The sequence below is a fragment of the Microtus oregoni genome, unplaced genomic scaffold (genome assembly GCF_018167655.1).
Source record: "Microtus oregoni isolate MIOR12 unplaced genomic scaffold, Mior012 000073F_001, whole genome shotgun sequence".
Lineage (NCBI taxonomy): Eukaryota > Metazoa > Chordata > Mammalia > Rodentia > Cricetidae > Microtus > Microtus oregoni.
Genome location: NW_024543981.1, coordinates 385,051 through 392,607, shown reverse-complemented (window position 1 = coordinate 392,607; position 7,557 = coordinate 385,051). Strand labels below are relative to the sequence as shown.

General features: G+C 35.6%; 1 pseudogene; it reads right to left on the bottom strand.

The window, feature by feature from the left end:
* Positions 1–4,243: 4,243 nt before the first annotated feature.
* On the bottom strand, positions 4,244–5,036 carry LOC121441070 (annotated as a pseudogene).
* Positions 5,037–7,557: the final 2,521 nt, after the last annotated feature.

Below are 7,557 nucleotides of genomic sequence, written 5' to 3'. Positions count from 1 at the left end.
CTATATCCCTGCCAAATTGACATATGAAACTAACCACTACAGAATCTATGGGAAAATAATAATAACACAAATAATAATGATACAAATGACATTTATTTTCTAATAACTACAGTATATCTTTAAAGATAATGTCTCATTTGACTGTTAAAACTATGAAACAAAAGACTTCATTTTCTTTAGGTACAAGTTCCCAAGCAAAGAGAAGTTAATTGGTTCCTATTGTTTATTTTATTCAAGAACATTGATGCAAGACCATATTAATAAATTATGGCCAATTCACAACAGAAAATGTCAAAGTAGCAAAGGAACTCTAGATTAAATACCCGAACATTTGGAAGGAAGAGAAGTTAAAATGTGCCATGTCTCCTCTAACCTAATCTTTCCAAGAGGTAGAAAGTAACACATTCCATACAATAACAAGGTAATTATCAAGGACTGGAGATATGGCTCGGCATTTAAGAGCATTGACTGCTCTTCCACAGGACCTGGGCTCAATTTCCAGTACCTACATGGCAGCTCACAACTGTTTATAACTCCAGTTCCAGGTGATCTGGCATTCTCACACATACATGAAGGCAAAACACCAACACATATTAAATAAAAATAAATAAACTTTTAAAAAGGTAAGAATCATAAGAGTCAATAAAACCAGGAGGGATTTTATTGTTTATTTACTTTCAAGTTTATTTCTATTAACTCATTAACTAGGTATATATTAAATTTAATAGAATTAACTGTGATAACTCCATATGCATCCATGTGTATTCATCGTACCTAACCATCCTTTGTTTATGCTTGCTCACCGCGATATGACAGTCAGTTTCCAGGAAACACTAAATAGTGACATTAGAAAGCACACAAATAACACTGGAGATGCTTAGTATGTTCAAGACCATTGGTTTGATGAACAATACATTGTATTAAGATAATCTGTATGGAATATTTTATGATAATATCCCATATTTTTTTTAACTTAATTTCATTACAGTCTCAAATGTCTTTGAAGTGATTTATGGTAATGAGTGTCTTTAAATCAACTTGCACTAAATGATTCCACTAAGCCAAACATCATATGAATAACTGTGATGACTGTGTTTGTCAATTTGAAACATTGAATCATCCACAAAGAGAGTTTCTGTGAGTGTTTGTCTATGCTATGGTGGCATGTAGGCACATCAGTAGGGTATTGTTTTAATTAATTGAAGAGGAAAATCCCAGTCCAGTATGGGCAAAACCATTCTTGAGGCAGGAGATACTAGACTGCTTAAGAGTAGAGAAAACAAGGTAAATATAAGCAAACAACCAAGTGAGTATGCTTGTATTCATTTCTGTTCTTGACTATGGCTGTAAGCAGATATTTCAAGCTCGTTTTCCTGTGAGTTTCCTGCTATAATCTACTATAACCTTGAATTCTCAGCTAAATAAACCCTTTTTCTTGTAAGTTGTATTTTGTCCAGATATTTTATAACAACAACAGAAATTATACTATAACAGTATCCACAGAAATTTGGAAGCAAATCTAATGTTTAAGATAAAGCCAGATTTGTGGTACATGCCTCTAATCCCTTTGTTCATGAAACTGAGGGAGAAAGAGCAGTAATTTAAAACCAGCATGAATGAAAGAGTGACATTGTCTCAATATCACAAAATGATAACAAAAATAAATTTCAAATCAAGGAAACAGGCAGGTTGTGGTGGCATTTACTTCTAATCCCAGCACTTGGAAGGCAGATACAAGCAGATCTCTGCAAGTTAGAGGCCGGCGTTGTCTACAGAGCTAGTTCCAGGACAGTCAGAGTTACATAGTGAGACCCTGTCTCAAAAAAACAAAAAAAATAAAATAATAAAATAAAAAATAAAAATAAAATCAAACAAACAAAAACAAGGAAACATGTTTGTTTTATTCATTAGTATGAGTAAGTTGACCATATTTATATTTTCTTTTCATTTTTGTCTTTAGAAACTCAGTTTTCGGGGCTGGAGAAATGGCTCAGTGGTTAAGAACATAGCCTGCTCTTCCAAAGGTCCTGAGTTCAATTCCTGGCAACCACATGGTGGCTCACAACCATCTGTAATTAGGTCTGGTGCCCTCTTCTGGCCTGCAGACATACACACAGACAGAATATTATATACATAATAAATAAATAAATGTTTTAAAAAAGAACTCTTTTTTTTTAAAAAAAAGAAACTCAGTTTTCTAGTCTTCATTGACATCTGAACAAAAGAAAAGAGTATTAGTAAAAAAGATGTATCACTTAATTATTTTCAGTTGGTCTTTCCTAGAACTTTACTAAAAACCTTAGTTCTGGGCTGGGATCAAGTTATGTCTGAAAATGGCAATTCTTTGTTAATGAAATATAATGTTATTAACAACATAATCAAAACTTACAAAATTGAAATTCTAGTCAATCAATTCTCCCCATTTTGTCATGCTGGGCAGTAGGAAGAATTTCATCAAAATAGGGATTTTAAACTTTGATTATGTCCATGTAGAAATCAGATTGGTCATAAATAAAAGACAGTAATCACTTTCTGGAAATGTTCACAGAGATCAACAGTTGAATTTAATATTCTTTGTCATCAGTAGTATCATTATTAATGTACTCATGTCCTTTAGACTTCTTGATCTCTGTTATTCATTCTTAGATATCCTTACCAATGACAACATCAGGTATTGGTGAGCTCTTACTTTGAACCCCCTGCCTGTGTGTGAGAGTGTATGTGTTCATTTCAGGTTTTTGTTTTACTTTTTTAATTTTGAGATTATAATATAATTGCAATTTTTAATTTCCTCCCTTCAACCACCTCATATACCCCTCCTTGCTGTATTTCAAATAATTGGCTTTTTTATTGTTGTTATATATGTAAATGTAATATGCTCAGTCTTTATAATGTTACTTAAATATGAGATTAAGAGCACTGGCTGATCTTCCGGAGGTCCTGAGTTCAAATCCCAGCAGCCACATCTATTATACCTTTCATTGAGTATATCTATCATGCCTTTAATTGAATATATGTATGTCTATATATGTCTATATGATTAATGTTTAAGTTGTTCACAATGAACAATGAGTTTTTCCTGCAGTGACATATGAAGTTTCCAGGAAGAAGATGGGGCCCTATAACAACAACTCCACCTGGTTGATATGACGTCATGATACTGATGGCGGTACTACAAGACCTGTTTTTGGTCCTAACTGCACAAGACGGTTCCAACTTGGTTAGCTGAAATGATGCACATCTTGTACAACATTCTGGCCAGACCTGCACAAAATACTCAGAGACTATTTGCAATTTTAAAAGACATTGATCTTGAAATTTAACCATCATTTTACTTTCACAGGATCCCCCAGAAAGAACATTGCCCCCATGACAACTGGACATAATTCTAGAAGATGACATCCCCTCTCTCAGTAGAGTTTGTCCTTGGGTTTAAGGACATCATTTAGGGGTTGATTATAATTAGTATATGGTTGAGGGTTGGGGGAGGAATTTTATAAGCTCAGGGATCTGTGAAAAAAAGAGAGAAAGAGAGAGATATAATTGGATGATGGGATAATAGATTTGTAATTATGAAGTTACTGTTTTTAGACAAATATATTGATATCGATTCTTGTATATTGATACAAAGTTAAATTATATTGACTATTGTATGCATGCATGCTTCTACCTCTGTTTAAAACATTTTTTATATATTGATATATATTGTATTGATATATATATATAGTATAAATTTACCATATTGCAGTGTACATTTCTACCTCTGATTAAGATACTTATATATTGTTTATATATTGATATGTATTTACCATATTGCATTGTATATTTGTACATTGTTTATATTTGGAGATCATATTGTCCTCATTTATTGCATAGTTGTTCATTGTCTTAGTCTTTAAGTTAGATAGGTATTGAGAATTATATAGATCAATAGTCATCTAAGTTTGTCATTTATAATTAGACTAATCAGGTTCTTTAGATACATAGAGATTATATTCAGTATAGATAGATAATCTTCAACCTCTTCAAAGAACTGGAGAAAATGGCCTTTAATCTAACTCAGAATTTCGTGATAGTGAGACACAATTGCTCCTGGCAACACTGATCTATTCCCGAGAGAATGTTGAGCACCAAAGACACTCCACCTGGAGCCTTTCTTTCTTTCTTTCTTTCTTTCTTTCTTTCTTTCTTTCTTTCTTTCTTTCTTTCTTTCTTTCTTCCTTTCTTTCTTTTTTTTTGAAACTCAAGGTCTGATCATTTATTTGTTTCCCTTACAAACTTATTTTTGACTGGACTCAGACTTAGAAGTAGACGCTCTCAGCGAGGACAGCCTTCGCCTCTTGGCAATCTGTTCCTGGCGCTTTTCTTTGGCTTCCTTCATTCTCTTGGCCAAAAGTTTAGCATATTCTGCAGCCTCCTCCTTGTTTTTCTTTGTTCGTTGCTTCTTCAGAGCAATACACAGGCGTTTGTGTTGCAGAACACGTGGAGTCACAAGACGCTGAATCTTGGGTGCCTTGGTCTTGGGCTTCTTACCTTCTTTGTTTAAAGGCTTTCTGACAATGTACTGGCGGACATCATCTTCTTTAGAAAGATTAAAAAGCTTTCGGATTCTGCTAGCTCTTTTTGGTCCCCACCGACGAGACACAGTAGTATCTGTCAGTCCAGGAATATCCTTCTCTCCTTTTTTTTTTTTTTACAATAACCAAGTTGAGAACACTCAGATTGGCATCCACATTGCATCCTCGGACAGATTTGCGCTTCCTCTCTCCGGTTCTCCATGGTCTATAACAAGAATGTCCCTTACTCAACAGCAGGCGCACTCTGCCATGGGTCAGGACACCTTGTTTCATGGGAAAACCTTGTTTGTCATTGCCGCCACTGATTCGGACCACGTAACCCTTCCACTCTTCACCCAGGGCATCGGCAGCCACTTCCGTGGCCATGTGCTTCTCATAGAAGGTCCGAAGTTTGTGTTCATCGTCCACTTCGATGAGTTTCTGGCAGCCGGTGGCTGGGAAGGAGATATCCAGCTTCATCTTCGCACAGCCGACAGCCTAGGAGGCACCACGAAAAAGAGCACCTGGAGCCTTTCTTTTTGGCAGAACTGGCCTTTGGGCAAAGAAATGCCCATGCCTCAACCACTGACAGAAGTAAAACAGGACTGTCATATCCTGCCAAGACAGGGTAAGATAGTTTTGAAAAGTTTCTTACCTTTGAAAATGGTATGTCAGTTATGTTTGGCCTTAGCCAAAGTTGGTTGCTTCAATGCTGCAAATGTGACCTTGGGTGAATGCCCAGGTAGCTAGTTGTCTCTGTGATTTGTTGCATAACATTATTTCCCTTCTCAGATCTTTGATGGGGTTGATGACTTGGCCAAGTTATTTATTATACAAGACTTAAGCTAGTTAGAATAGGATATTTGTACTTATTGTATATAATTTCATAGTAGGTTTAGAACTCTCTTACCTAAACAAAAGGGGGAGGTGTTGCAGGACCTCCTTCAGCCAATAGCTGCTGAGATACCAGCCCACTGGGGCGTGGTCTCTCTCCCTTTAAAAAAAGTGGCCACATCCCTCTGCTCTCACTCTGGCTTCAGGCTCCTCTTCCAGCACTAGGCTTCCTTCCTGATTGAGCAGAGGGCTGTTGTCTGGGACAGTGATCTGTAAGTTTTTTCCCCTTTAAATAAATAGCTTCTCTATTGGTCATAATTCCAAACTGGTGTGGGATTGTTTGTGACTTACACTTTCAGATAAGGATTTGATATTGAATAACCAGTTTGTGTGTTCTTTCATAGAGAAGATTATTTTTCCATGTCTCAGCTTTCCTTAGTAGCTTGTAGTTTCTTGTGTTAGACTGAAGCCTCATGGGCCTTTTCTCTTCCATTTTGGCATGTCCATTGGTGTTACTGTTTGGTTCCTATTTGGGGAGTCATGTTGGTAAGACTTTATGGGTGTAACTTCTGACATTAACTAAGAGACACGATTTCACAGCCAACTCCTTGATCTTCAAGCCCTTACAACCTTTCTGATCCCTCTTCTGCAATGGTTTCAAGTGCTTTGTGGATGTGTTCACTGGGACTGGGATCCACATGTCTGTATTTATATTTTTTTTCTGTGTTGTCTCTTCCTATTGACAAACAAGTTTTCTTGAAGATCATATTTATCTGTTGATATAATGGCAAATATTTAGGCTATTGTTTGCTAATGTTTATGATGGTATAGGAAAATTTTCGTTGTAGGAAATGGTCTGAATGCTTCCTCTCTGATGATTAGCTCAGTTGGTACCATAAGGGACGTGCAGACTTGCAAAAGAGGTAGGCAATCAACAGTCCTACTCAGTTAGGACACCTATGAAACACAGCAATGACTAGCATGCCAAAATAAACCTAAGGGTGAAGTAGTGACACACATACCCTGTGAGGAACCAATAGCTCTTTAATTGCATGTAGCACCTCCTCAACAAGAGAGAAATCGGGCCTGGTGCTGAAAACATAGCTAACTTTCTCATTGCTGGTGAAGTCATAGATACCAATTGTTTCTTATGGATTTCTTTATTTTTCCTCTATACTTCTTCTTTACTTCTATCCCTTACTCCCTTCCTTTCTTCCTTATTTGCTTCTGTCCTTTCTTCCTTCCTTTTTTCCTTCCTTAGGGAAGTAGTCATGTAGAAAAAGTAACACATCATTGAATTAGAAACTCATTTCCAGCCTATAGTTATTTATGTACCTTTGACAATGAATTTGAAAGGATCTCAGTGAACAATACTTTCTAAAAGTTATGAAATAAAATATTTTTGAATATTTAACATAACTAAGACTATTAGCATCACTGAACATATATGTTCATTATACTTATGATATAAATTTAAGACTGTGTGGAGTGTTAGCAAATATGTCAGGATAAAGGATATATTATACATAGCTCATTCTCCAGTAATATGTCCACATAGTTTACCTGTAAGTTTGCCAGGGAATTGAGAAAATCAAAATAATTAGGTTGTCGTTCTCCAGGCTGTTTTATCAATTTTTTGAGTTAATGACCGAACCATGGGTAGAGAAATTATAAAAGAATTATGATTGTGCACATAGAAACCAGAGGGGTTTTTTTTGTATTTCAATAAACATTTGCCCAAATCAAAGCAAAGTAATAGCTCTGCAGTCCTCATGCTCCTTCAGTTATAACTATTTTCTTTCAGCCTCAGGAGACTAGACAGAAATCTTTGCAAATGAAATCAGTTCTTTTTGTATGACAGAAAACAGTGTCCTGTACTTTTCAAGTTTCATAAAGATAATTTGTTAAACATCAAAACTTGTGCAGTTGGTCACCTCGAATAGTCCGTGCAAAAAAAAAATGGCCTACAAAAATAAACATAAGCCTTTTATATATGATTTCTTTCTCCTATTAATACATTTTGATTATTTTATTTTCAATTAAAACATATTGTAATGATACATATGATGATTCTAAAATCTCATGAAATTGATTCTGTAGAGAGCATTTTAAATATTTCTGAATGGATATTTAAAAATCTCAGAAAGCCAGAGTACACATGGCCTTT